Raw genomic sequence first — 13292 nt, forward strand, 5'->3', positions numbered from 1 at the left:
TTTAGTATGAGAAGAGCTGTGGCAAGGCTGGGCAAGGAGAAAAGTCCTTGGCAGTGTTTCTTTCTTATCAGGCGCAAGATGCAAGCTGTGCATTTCTAACAATACTCCATTTCTAACATCTGCAAGGAGACATCTCCAAGATTTCGGAGCTCAGAGACTTTATGCACAACGACATACTCCATCATGCCACACCTGGGCCTAAAAAAGGAAGGGAGATTGGGGGAGCTCCCCTAATGCAGCAGCAAGCAGCTCTAAGTGGGGTGAGGGAGAGACTGGTATAATGGGAAAGGAAAGCACTTTCAGCAGGGCAAGTTAGCCATTGCCTGAAAGCCCATCCACCTAAAGAAACTGCAAAGGGAGTTAGAGAAGTTAGTAATGGATTAAGTGCAAATGCTCATCAAGGATTGTTTTCCATTGTATCTGTTAGAAATCTCCATCCTTGGAGGTTTTTAAGGCCTGCCTTGACAAAGTCCTGGCTGGAATGATCTAGCTGGGGATGGTCTTGCTTTCAGCAGGGGGTTGGACTAGATCAGCATTTCTCAGCCTGTAGGTCATGACCCAGAAGTGGGTTGCAAGAATATTTTAATGGGTCACAAGCAAGTGCCCAGAAAAACATGCAAAAGCGCAGGTTTCCTCTCGCAAGCTGGCAGCATTCCAGCCTGCAAAGCGCTGCTTGGGGCATGGCCAGCACACAACCAGGCAGGGTCGTGGGAGCAGCCCCAGTAGCGGGATGAAGGTAAGTGTCTGGGGAGGGGGGGTTGGAGGGCCAGGGTTTGGGGACCATCAGGGTGGGGGAAGGGGAAGCAGTGAGTGTGTGCATACATGTGTGTGCATGTATGGAGAAGATTGGGGGAGTGGGGGATGGGGAGAGGTGCCTGCTGGCACTGGGGGAAGTTAACTGGGTGGCTGGGCACTGAAGCTGCGGTAGGGCAGTGGTTGCAGGGGACTATGGGTCAGGCACTAGCAGGGCCAGGGGAGTGTGGGTCAGGACAAGCCATCAATTTTGGCAAATGGGTCCCAGAACGAAAATGGTTTGAGAACCACTGGATTGGAGGACTGCTGTCCCTACCCATGATAAAAAGAATGGAAGTGATGGCTTGACCCCACTGTTCAATTAACTCAAGTTATAAACTACAGAATTAAAGGTAATACAAATTCCACCTCTACCCAAAACCCTTAATTCATGCATAGTAATGCCTTTAATTTGAGTTAACTGGCTCAGCTTAAGCTGCACTAACTTCCTTTTTTCATATTAAGTTACTTGATATATAGATGACATAATTCTTCCAAATGAAATGGCCAGTGTTTGTTAATTAGGTAATCCACTATCAAAGTGAATTAAACTCATCTCTGAACAAGTTAGCACAGAAAAAGGGTCATGTGGACTCACTGTATTTATGGATTACCTTTTTCACTCCTGGCAGTCCTCCCAATGCTACTGCATACTTCACAATGGAAACAGCCTGTTTCTTCACCTGCTTCCACTCTACTGCTCTGGGGTTAGGTTGACCAGCTGCCTGCTCCCTTGCTTGAAATGCCAGCAAGCAGTTGAAAGGACTCCATTTGTGACCACAGTTTGTGTTCCTGGAATTGCAGACCCTACTCCACGCTCTACCAGCATTGTAGCAACCAAGCATCCTGGATCTACATGGAGCTGCACAGAGGTCATGGATTTTCTTGCTATCTAAAGAGAAAGAACGTTAAATCCTGTTTTAAGAGCAGTCGCTGTAACATGTAAATCTGTGAACTTGTAACTAATCAAGTCAGGGATCTGTGATTCCTGCTCAAAGTAGCAAAGGAAAGGAGCTCCAAAGAAATAATTTTAAAGAGTTGCAGGAACAGAAACATGACCTCAGGACCTCCATGTACCCCTTCCCTCCACCCTCTGAGGAACTGGATCAGATTTTTGTCAAAGAAATCACCAGAAAACACAGAGCTGGAATTAGGGAAAATGGGGCACTGGGTGAACTTGTATTTTGACACCATCCCTGCACCCCAACACCCCCCCCACCAAAGTTAACAGCACTGCAGCCCTGCCACAGGGGGGCTTTTCCAATGGGCTGAGGAGCTGGGCATGGCATCTGGCTGTGGCAGGGACAGCCGGCTGCAGCCCCATGGCTGGCGAGCAGGAGCCTGTGATGAGTGGCCAACAAGTGCTGGCATGGGGGCTCTGGTGTCCTGCAGCTTCCAGGGGGACCCTCCAGGACCCAAATCACAGCCAGCCACATGTAGGTGAAATTCAGCCAGAGCCCTTCCCTGCTTCCTCTGTGAGCTGCCAGCCCCAGCCCAGGGTTCCTGCATGTGCCACCCAGCCCCACCCCACCTCACCCCACCTGGGAGGAAGCAGATGCCACTGTCACCCCCATACGTGGGAGCCCGCCCTGCCCTGCCCCACCCTGTTGTCACATCAGGCCCTGAGTAACGCTCCATGCTGGCGCTGCTGCATGCTGCTTGCAGAGAGTGAGTGTGTGTGTGTGGTGTCCCCTGACCACAGTACCGTGGGAAGTCACCCACCCCTAAGACTGGCTCTGAGCAAGTATCTGTATATTGTGAAAAGTGTCAAGTCACTAAAAGGCCATGATCCCCAAGTTCAACTAGCACTCTGCTGAGGTGGAGATTTCCCCTAAAATCCACAATCATTCTTCTACCCACTCAGCCCAGGGCAGACTCTGAAAAGCAGACAGCTCCTAAACCCCTCATAGAAAGCTGGCTTGATGATTCTGGGAAGGGGACTTCAACCAATAAGTAATTATGTGCTGTAATAAATAGCAGTGCAGGTAATTTTTTAAAAACTTTGTGTTCTGTGTGTTCAAATGACCCCATCACTTTGGATAGGCCTGACTGACTTACCCCATTTCGCTACCCAGTACAGGCCTCCCATGCATCCTCACAGTACCATGAATTTGTTCAGTGGTTTTGAATAAAGAACCTAATTCAAGCATGCTTAATGAAACATCAGATACAGGAAAATAAGGCAATATAAAAGCACTTTGCTTCACAGTTTGAGCAAATCCCTAAGGTTTCAGCTATTTTATATTTTCCCCAAGATGAGACATCTAAAAATTCATAGAGATATGATATTCAGCCAGCTGTATGCAGACTCTCACTTTATTAACCCTTTTTGTTCCAAACCAGTACTGGAGAATTCATTTTCAGTGCACTTGATTCATATCTGCAGATAAAATGAAACTGAATTTAGGGGCAAAGATACTATTTATTTTGGCATGAACATTACAAAGCAACGTGGCCTTCCTTGGGCTTCCTGTATAAGTAGCATTGCCCTTTCAGTTCTGTAGCATCTCTAAAGGGAACCACTTTGTTGAAGAACATCACTGCGTATCTTGCCAGTTTGCCCATTGTCTCTTTCAACAAGCTCCTTCTCTGCCTTTTGGAGATTCATTCTAGGTTAACACCCCACAATTTAAAGTCTGGAAAGATGCACATTGAGTTACTAACCTACCCCAATCTCACCATCTTCAGCTACACAAACCCTGATGTTTTGTCACCACCATCCTCTCAGCTTATGAAAATAGCCAGCCCACATGCCATGGCCCACTCATTCCCTCCTTCCCATCCACCACTTCTTCTGATCCATGAGCCATGCTAAGAAGCCTGGGATTAGAATAGATTTCCTATGCAAAGGGGAATGAAGGTAAAAAAGTATTATCATTTCTAATCTCATCCCAGACTGGGAAGAGACTATTGAGAACGATGTTTCAAAACTGAGGAGAAAAAATGAACAACAATTTCCATAAAGGTTGCAATTCATAATACATTTGTTTTGTTTCTCAGTTCCCCCAGCTTGTTCACATGATGCCCAATGGACAGGAATGTTATCAACTTCAGAACATCTGACAGATCTCTAGGGCAATAAAAGAACAACACACAACAAGCCTTTGTTGCCATGCAAAAAAATAAAATGACAGAAAGAAGGGAATTTCTTTTGGCAGAGAGACGATCTTGCAAACAGAGTACAAGAATTGGAAGATAGTGTCATGACAAGAAACACTATTGGGAAAAAAAGACAGACATGCAAGAACAGGTCCTGAATTTGTTGCAGCAGCAGACAGTCTTGCTAGTGAATGTGTTCCTGCAACGCTCTCACAACTCAGCATCATAAATCAGAGCCCAGCTATGTCCTGGAACCATGAAAATAATGCAACAAGCTACAATATGCTTTCCAAAGTTCAAGTCACAGGTACTTCCCTCCCAATTCTACATCTCAGTACAATGAAAACAGTAAAGCTAGGACCACATTCTCAGTCCTTTAGCTGCAAATGACGATTTATTCACCATTTCACAACCCAAGGCAAGCAGTAATCTCACACTACAAATGTGTGACAAGCATAGTACAAATGTGGGGGTATTCAGCACTTTTAGACAGCTGTGCACCACAGACTTTGTGCAACATCACAATACTTTATCTTGTTATTTATGACAATAACCTTCTATTTCCCTCAATCCATACAAGCAGAACGACAAAATCTTATCAGAATGCAGAACAAATTACTCTTCAATTTTTTAGCTTCTGGCCTCGAAGTAGGAGCACAAGGCATTTTTGACACTGTGTCCCTGCCAATTTGCCATTCGCAAAGACAGCCATTCTGACTGTATACAGTGCATTCAGTGTCTCCGCACCTCTGTCTTACAGCCATCACTGATACTTTCTCCTTTGCTCCCTTAGGTGTCATGCAAAATACAGCAAGTAGCTGTCACAATGTAAGTATTGTTCCGCAGTGTCAAGCTCATTAGAAGCAATGCCATCTCACTTTTAGCCCTCCTAATGTACATAGTGTCATTCTGCTTTCTCTTCAGCTAGCAAAAATGAAGACACATTGGAATGACAGAAGTTGTGTTGACACCATAAAAACCTACAGCACTATCAGAAGTTAAGAGTTCCCTTTTTCATTAAAAAAAAACAGATACAAGTTCCAAAAGATCCAAGACCATAGACTTCTCCAAATGACCTCACATCAATACTCATGGTAATCTGCCATAGTGATCATCAACAATCTCCTGGGCATTAACAAGCGTTAGAACCTGTAGCACCAGCATCCTCTCTGGAGCAACCTGTAGCCTCTTGACAACATCCCTAACAGCTAAGCTCCCAGTCCAAACTGGTTGTAGCTGTACAGCGTGAAGAGCTTGACAACGGCATGAGACATTCACCTCTCCTTTTTGAGGAGAGTGCTCATGCTGGCGCGTTGCTGTTTCAGCTCCAGGACAAACTCTGTGCAGACTCCTAGGAGAGCAGCATTTGTCATCTTAAAATTCTACCACTGCTGTTTGGCATCCAAGGCTGCATTATTCTTCCTTCTTGTGAGCCAGAGGCAGTTTTCTTATTCCTGAAACAGTGTGTTTCACTGAGTGAGGCTGCTCCAGGAAAAGTTCATCCACATGCAAATGGTCAATTTCATCCTCCTCTGCCAAAATCATCTTAGCAGCATGGGTTTAGTTTCTAAAGCCAATGCCACCCAGTGGCATGATCATAAATATATGTGCAGTAGCCTCTACTAAAAGCCCTCACAACTGCATTGTGTAAAAGAGTTCCTTCCATCCATGCTGGTTGACAGCACTGTGAAAATGACACCATCTTACAGAAGGCAGATGAATCATGGGTTGCCAGGAAAGGAATGATGGAAATATGCTAATTGGACCCTAGGTCCTAGAATTCCAGTGGTTTCTGGTACGTCTCTCGCAATCTGTTGCAAGAAAAAAAATCACAGAATTCAAGGACTCCAGCAGTGGAGTAATGCACCTTGGAATGTATGTCCAGCACGCTGATGGCCTATTTTGAAGAAAAAAAAAATCAGTAGTGCATGCGCACACTGATTCAGAGGGAAGTAGGTAAAAACCAACTGAATAGATGCAACTATACTGGAATGTCAGTTAGTTCAGAATGATAAGATAACCATTATAGCTAGGTGAACATCTGCAGCCTTTGACATGACTCCAGAACAAGTGCTAAACTCATGCTCCTGGAGACCTTAACCATTCTGTCATTATTTCTCCATATTATTTCAGAACAGTTGTTCCACAGATGTTTGTGTTCAAAACCCTAATCTGGGAATCCTCCTCTATATAGACATCCTCTATGGAAAAAAAAAAAAGTAATTTGACTTCTTGTCACCAAAGCTTTTTAAGACCAGGTTAGACAAACACTAGTCCATAATAGTTTAAATAGAGATGAGCCTGGGGGGTATCCTTCAGCAAGGGGTTAGACTACATGACCTCCTGAGATGCCGTCCAGCCATATTTTTCTATGATTCTGAGATTTCAGTCTTCAGCAAGACATGTTATGAATCAATGACCTCGCCAAATGATAGAGACACAGTAGGAAAACTACATACCCTCAGAGACTCTTGAGAAGGAATGGATTTTTGGTATAGCTATTTTTATTTGAAAAACTTTGTCATCAATCCAGCTGAAGTTGGCAGAAATAATTTAAAGGACCAAAGCAGAGAGATCAGGGGTACTTACAGTCTGTTCCAGGACTATTGAGATTTTGCATACCACCTCCAAAAGGCCCAAATTCTTCCCCAGAACAAACTCAGTCACCAGTAAAGTCCATGCTTGCAAGGGCCAAATTTGGCCCACATTGATCTTCAATAACTTGTGCAATTCGATTAAATAAAGATGAAAAGGTCACTTAAGCAATTTTGAAAAATCACACCTCACATGGTTAAAAGGGAAGAAACAAGGAAATATTTGTATAGGTTTCTAATGATGGCATATGCAGTTAGACCAACACAGATCAACCTATTCTTTATAGGCTGTTATACAGCACTCGCAGTATCTGAGAACTTTCAGCAAGTACATTAAGGAACATAACTGTGCACGTGCAACATGTGATTTATTCTCTTATTCTCTTCCCAGGAAGAGAGAAGAGTGCAGTGAAGTAAAATGTTTGGGGTTTTTTGGTTTTTAAATGAACACGTTAAAATGAGGTAGAGAAGATAAGGTCAAATAAATGTATGTTGCACTTGCAGCAGAAAGCAGAAGGGTTTATGATGTTCTCTAATTCCTATCGGTTTATTCCAGCTACTATTAGGACAGCAACACTGCATGCCTTGCATGCATGTGGGAAAAGACTGCTTACACCTTTTTCTGAAGTATTTGATAATAGCAAACTATGGAAACCAAATAATTAAGTACTAAATCTTGTTTTTCTTTATCCACAGGACTAGCTACACTGCATTTATTTTAAATGAATGATTAACTCCTGACCCCCGATAAGGTAGGTAACAGCTACCAGAAAAAGAACTGAAGAGGAGAAGAAAATTAACAGTTTTCAACAGAAATTTACCAAGGCTACAGTTTTCACTAGGGAAAAAAAAAAATCAATCTAGGCCTTCTCTAGATTAAAAAAAAGCCTCAAATCCAAACAATGAAAAGCATGAAACCATTTGCAAAGAAGTGATAACATTTATCTAGATCCAGTTGAAACTATGACTGCTTTCTGGTCAACCAACACTTCTGCACTCAGCTCAGCAGTAGGTTTCCTCTTTCATTTCTGTGCATGAATGAAATTCATTTTAACTTCATTTTTTCAATTGTCTTTAGATGCTTCTTCCAATGAAGCTAAGTGGTAGAAAGGAAAGTGCCCTATACTCAGGCCTAGTATAACTCCTTAGGTGTTGGGAAATCTGAAAAATGTTGCCATACACTTGCACACTAAGTCAGCTCCCACCTGGCCCTATATAGTCTCTGGCTGCTCTCCAACAGAAAACTAATCCCTGTGAATAAATTGGATTTCTCATTTTCAGTGGATTGGTGATAAATAGCCTATAGGTTTAACCCAAAGGCTACTTTTCAGTATGTGAGTGTTGGCCTGAAGAGTCTTTCTTTAAGGCTAAGTACAGACAGTCAAAAAGCCCAAGACTGAATTGATTCAGTTTTCTCAGTATAGTCTAAGCTGCCTAGATTGAACTGATGAGCAAGTGAAGAGAGATTCAATTTTGATTCCAAAAATGCAGCCACATGCCTGCAGTGGCCTAGGTCAAAAGCAGTTTTGAAAGCAGTTTATGTGCACTGAACTTCTGTTGTGTTACTGATTTGAACCAGTTTCTGATGACTTATACTGGTTGATATGTAATTTTTGTCCCTAGTCATAAACCGCTTTCAAAATGGCAGAAACGGGTTTAAAACAAATCTGGATGGATATAGCAACAGACTTAACTGATTTAGGTTAAATCAGTTTATTGAACTTCTGTCCCAGATCCCCTCCAGAATCACCAAACATGAGAAAAAAGCCTCAGGCTTTTTTACTGTCTGTACTTAGCCTATGTGCACTGAGCTTCTGTTGTGTTACAGATTTGAACTGGTTTCCAGTCACTTACATGGGTTCATGTGAAATTTCTGTTTCTAGCCCAAAAGACCATTTGTTCAAGATTTCAGTGTTCTCAAGCACTATACATCCCATCCAATATTCTTTTCATATTGACTGTGACTTCACGGATCAGGTCATTATCTCTATTCCAGCTGTCTGGACTACATAATTGGAATAGCCATTCAGTATTATAATATTTGTGCCAATTGGTCACAAAAGCAAGCCCGTTATTCCTCATTGTACAGTACAGAATTGCTCGCCTTTCCCATTTTTGGGCTTCCTGCCAAGGGAGGCAGCCAGTTCAATGCTTAAAGCCTTGAAATTGGTGACAATTACCACAGTTGATTGATTATCCATTCGACTAGCATTTACAACTTTTACTACCTAGCACCCCTCCCTTATGATTTTTACTCCTTTGTACTATCAAGCGGCATGACAAGATCACATAATGCAGCCCCAGCTGTTCCAGGGCACAAATATGTGGGAGGCTTCTGCCATTTTTCTTTTTTTTTTTACATTTCTGAAAAAGTTTTTCCACTGTAATTGACTTTCTACTTGGGCCAGTTCCATCCTACTGATCTGACTGATTTGCAAGGGAATGAAAATGGGGGGAAACTGCATCTACTGCCAAATTCAACGGTGATGTAATACAACTAGGACAAGCTGGCACTCAACAGGTATACAATATAAGCATGATTTATATGGCATAGGAGCAATAGGCATGTGTGTGTTTAAAATAGAAAAAAAAGGTAATATTAAAACAGGCAATGTAATTTTTTGTAATCACTAAAGACTTCTCCTGCAGTAGGACATGTTTACCTCTGGCTAATTTTGGCTAGTTAGGCTAAATACAGCCTTTGCACAAACAAGTGCAATTGTTTTGTCTATAAAGGAAACTGAACTCAGGTTCAACTACCAAATTAATTCCATCAAATTAAATGCAATGTAGTCCCACCATTTTAGCAAATAAGTTAATGACTGTACTAGCATGTTGATCACACTCTACATTAAAGATTTTTGTCCTTAGAGAGGAAAGAATTAGAAATTCAGGTCTTACCCTGCCTGGAAGATTGCAGAGTAGTAAGGTGGGAACCAATTGCTAAGATGCCAAGTACTAAGAAATTGAAAAAAGAGGAAACCTTTAAGTAATTTGTTTAAAATTTCTAGGTCTTTTTAATTTCAACATAATTATATCTTTGTTCAAATATTCTTTTTATTTCAATTAAAATTCAAGAGCCAAGGCCTTTTTTACCTACAAATCTAGCACATGGTTAATTTAAATCAATTTTTAAACACAGCTAGTTAAATTATTTGAGAGCAACTTAGTTTTTGTTTAACTTAGGGCTTGTTGCACATTCATTTTAGGTGGCTCCAGGAGCTCTTAACCCCTGGATGTCCACACATTAACACCTGAAACTAGTTATAAGCACACCTTAGGCAGCTTAAAGTTATGCCACTCCAGGGCAGGTTTATTTCTGATCTGTGTTACCGAACTTGTGTCCCACTAATGTGTGGTCACTCCCCACAAACCAGCCACCCAAATTGCAGTCCTCCAGCATCCCAGGATGCAGTGATCCCTCCCTCACCCTCCTGTTCTGTGTGGACAAAAATGTCCATCCCCTGAACTCTACTGTCCAGGGGATGGTTCTTCCCAGTCCCAGGGATGCAACCCCACGCAAACAGCCTGCAAAGCACATGCCAGCTAGCCAGGTTACAAGGCACACATGGCTCCAGGAGCAGGGTCTCGGGGAAACAAGGTAGGGGGCCAGATCAAGTCCCCTGGGGCAGGAGCACTAGCTCCCCCAAAAGTGCCTTCCCTCACCCCTCCTACTTCCAAGCTACCCCAGGAAACATGACCAGGTCCCCCCACAACCCAATTCCAAATCACATGAGATCTTCTTTAATTTACTTCCTCTTTATTTCATTTTTTTAAGTTCTTTTTATTTTATTTTTCAGTGGCCAACTTCCTTCATTTCACCACCCTTCCCTTACCTACATTTCCTTTCCACCTCCCATTTCATTACCCACTCCCATCCCATTAACTCCCCACACACCTCATGTTCCCACACACCTCCAGCTAGAGCAGGGATAGAAGCCTGTCCTGGCTCACCAGACCTCTAGTGACAAGTCATAGCTCTGCAGGTTAGAGACATCAGAGAAGGCTTTTAGCCTTAAAGTGTGACTGCTTCAAATTTCAACTAGTACTAACACCAATTTACATTTGAGCAGCAAAAAGTGCAGTGTGTAACAAGGCCCTTAAACGCTTTCCTATGTGATTTAAGTTAAATCACTATAAGCCATGCTTATAATAATTTTAATGTGTACATGCAACCTTTTACACCAATTAAATATTTTTAAAAGACACCTTAATGCAATTTTAGTGTAAGCAAACAAGAAAGCATGAAAGAAAAAGAAAGCCATACACATACATAAAATCATCTTTAAAAAACAACCAGATAATATTGCTGTTCATCTCAAATGACCAAAAACGTGGTAGGCAGAGCAATCAAAAAAGAAAAATTGTCCATTAAATTACATCTGTGAAAAGGTTTTTAAAAAATTAAAACACAGCTTCAGAAATGTGCTACCCAAAATACTAGATTTGAAAATCCAAGACTTCATTAACTAAAGTTATTGTTAGCTCCTCCATTAACAGGCATTAAGACATCAGGAAAATAAAAAAACTCTTCATCTGAATAGGACCTTGATCCAAAGCTCACTGAAGCTAATGGAAGTTTTTCAGTGGATCAGGCCTTAGGTCCTGGCACATCAAATCCTCTTGGGTTTTGCAATGATGCCCCAATATTAAAAAAGCATATGCTGTTACATGCAACACCCCATCAACCACAGAATCCCACCGAAGCTAGAAGTCAATGTACAACAGGCTGCATAATCTTACCAAGTCATTAATTTACATTCAATTTGAGAAAAACATAAAAGTCTAAGCTGTGCTACTCTACTAGATATTCTCTGCATTTTTTAAAATACATAACATATCCTGAATGGCATTAGTTTTCACTCACTCATTTAATTCATTCAGCATAATTATTTTTCCTATCTTGCAAATACAAGAAAAAAAGGAAATGCATTTTGACACTTAATATTCTAGGTGAATTTTTATGAATTCAGATGAACATGAAAATAAGCTTGACAACTACTGAAAGGTTCATAAATTCTAAAAGTGGTTTATTATCTATCAAATCTATTATAAGGCATGAAATAAATATATGCAAACTCTTCTCCCACCTATTATATGCTGAATTAAAAAAACTCCAGAAGTCACCACAATTTTATGTAACATCATAATGAGTTGGTGTTACATATCTGGCTTATTTTGATGTACAAAATACTTTTATTTTCTTGCCAGAGAGTAAAGAAATTTAGAAACTGTAAAAACCTATCGATACTAAAATATAAAGATACACATGAGATATATAGTCAAAAAAGGATTGGGCATTTATATACATTGTCTTATCATTTATGAACCAAAATATCCCAAGTTATCATGGTTAGTTTTGAGAAATGTTTGGTAAGTTTTTAAAACTTAAACTGATCTTTATCTAGAGATCAGGAATATACCTACTATAGATGGGATTGGTTGTCCTAAGTCTGTGTCTTCTAAGGTGACAGTGGCCACTGCCAGTGAGACAAAAATCTCTTGGGGTGGATGGGGAGAGAGAGAGAGGAGAGGGGACAGAAAGAGATGGCCCTGCCCCGTGGCTTCTCCCTGCCACTGCTACCACCATCAGCATCACCTCCAGGCCACCCCAGGCCTGGGGGCAGCAGCAGCAGCAGTAGGGAGGATCTACAGGGCAGCCTCAGCACAGACTCTAGGTGGCCACAGACAGAAGGGCCCCAGCAGCAACAAATGCACCAGCTGCCAACTCCCACTTTCTCCCAGCCCCCAGCACTAGCCGCCACCACTCATCGTGGGCAGATGATGGGCAGGGCTGCCTCTCTCTGTTTATCTTTCCCCCTTCCCTCCATCCAAACCATCCTGCACCTACAGCACCTATGGAGCTTATACCAGCTCCCACCCCACATGCTTGAAGCAGCACGAGGCAGTCCCCGGCATCAGCTGTGGATACAGCTCGCAGGTTCCTGCTGGGGATAGGGTGTCTGGCTGAGCCCCTCCTCAGTTTAGAAGGGTGACCCAGAGGCAGCACTGATGGCAGCAGGAGCCCCAGATGAGCTGCCCTTGCTGAAGCTGCCACCCACATCCACGCCAGCTCCACACCCACGTGTAGCCCCATCCCACATAGGGAGTTTTAGTGAGCTGTTGTATGGGGTGTGCTGAACCAGCCTCCAACAGCTCCCCAAAACTCCCTATGGCCCATGAGCCCAAATAATTCCCTACCCCTATGTAACATGGTTGTGATAGGTCAGCATAGATTCAATCCTACAGAATGAATGTGGCCATTGTTCCTTCCTCTGGAGTCCATTTGCAGAAGCAAATTTGTCCCATGGTGACCAGATTTTTTGCTTTTGAATTTTTCCGTAAGTTTCATAGATTTCATACAACATTAAGGCTGGAAGGGACCTCAGAAGATCATCGAGTCCAGCTCCCTGCCCAAAGGGCAGGAGGTCAGCTGGGGTCATAGGATCCCAGCGAGATAAGCATCCAATTTGCTCTTGAAGGTGTTCAATGTAGGTGCATGAACCACCTCTGATGGCAGGCTGTTCCAGACCTTGGGGCTTGGACAGTAAAGAAATTCTTCCTTATGTCCAGCCTGAAATGGTCTTGCAGGAGTTTAAAACCGCTCGACCTCATCATCCCTTGGGGCGCTCTGGTGAACAAACGTTCCCCCAGGCACTGGTGGTCACCCCTGATAAACTTATAGGTGGCCATCAAATCACCCCTGAGCCTGTTCTTTTCCAGGCTAAAGAGCCCCATGGCTCTCAGCCTGCCATCGTAAGATCTGTTTTCCTGACCTCTGATCATGTGCGTGGCTCTTCTCTGGAC

The 13292-nt window shown here is 42.6% G+C and overlaps 1 long non-coding RNA gene across 2 annotated transcripts in view; it reads right to left on the reverse strand.

Moving 5' to 3' along the window:
- Positions 1–10091, reverse strand: part of LOC109310933 — a 13555-nt gene extending 3464 nt beyond the window's left edge. Inside the window, exons 1-2 of one of the 2 annotated variants that reach the window (XR_002101346.1) lie at positions 9387–10091; positions 1407–1684 (exon numbers count right to left, since the gene is read on the reverse strand). This is a non-coding gene — a long non-coding RNA (uncharacterized LOC109310933). Of the gene's footprint in view, positions 1–1406; positions 2278–9386 lie in introns of those variants that run through there. The other variant, XR_002101345.1, reaches the window with a different exon arrangement.
- Positions 10092–13292: the final 3201 nt, after the last annotated feature.

Source organism: Crocodylus porosus, unplaced genomic scaffold, assembly GCF_001723895.1.
Source record: "Crocodylus porosus isolate Cpor-Errol unplaced genomic scaffold, CroPor_comp1, whole genome shotgun sequence".
Classification (NCBI taxonomy): Eukaryota; Metazoa; Chordata; order Crocodylia; family Crocodylidae; genus Crocodylus; species Crocodylus porosus.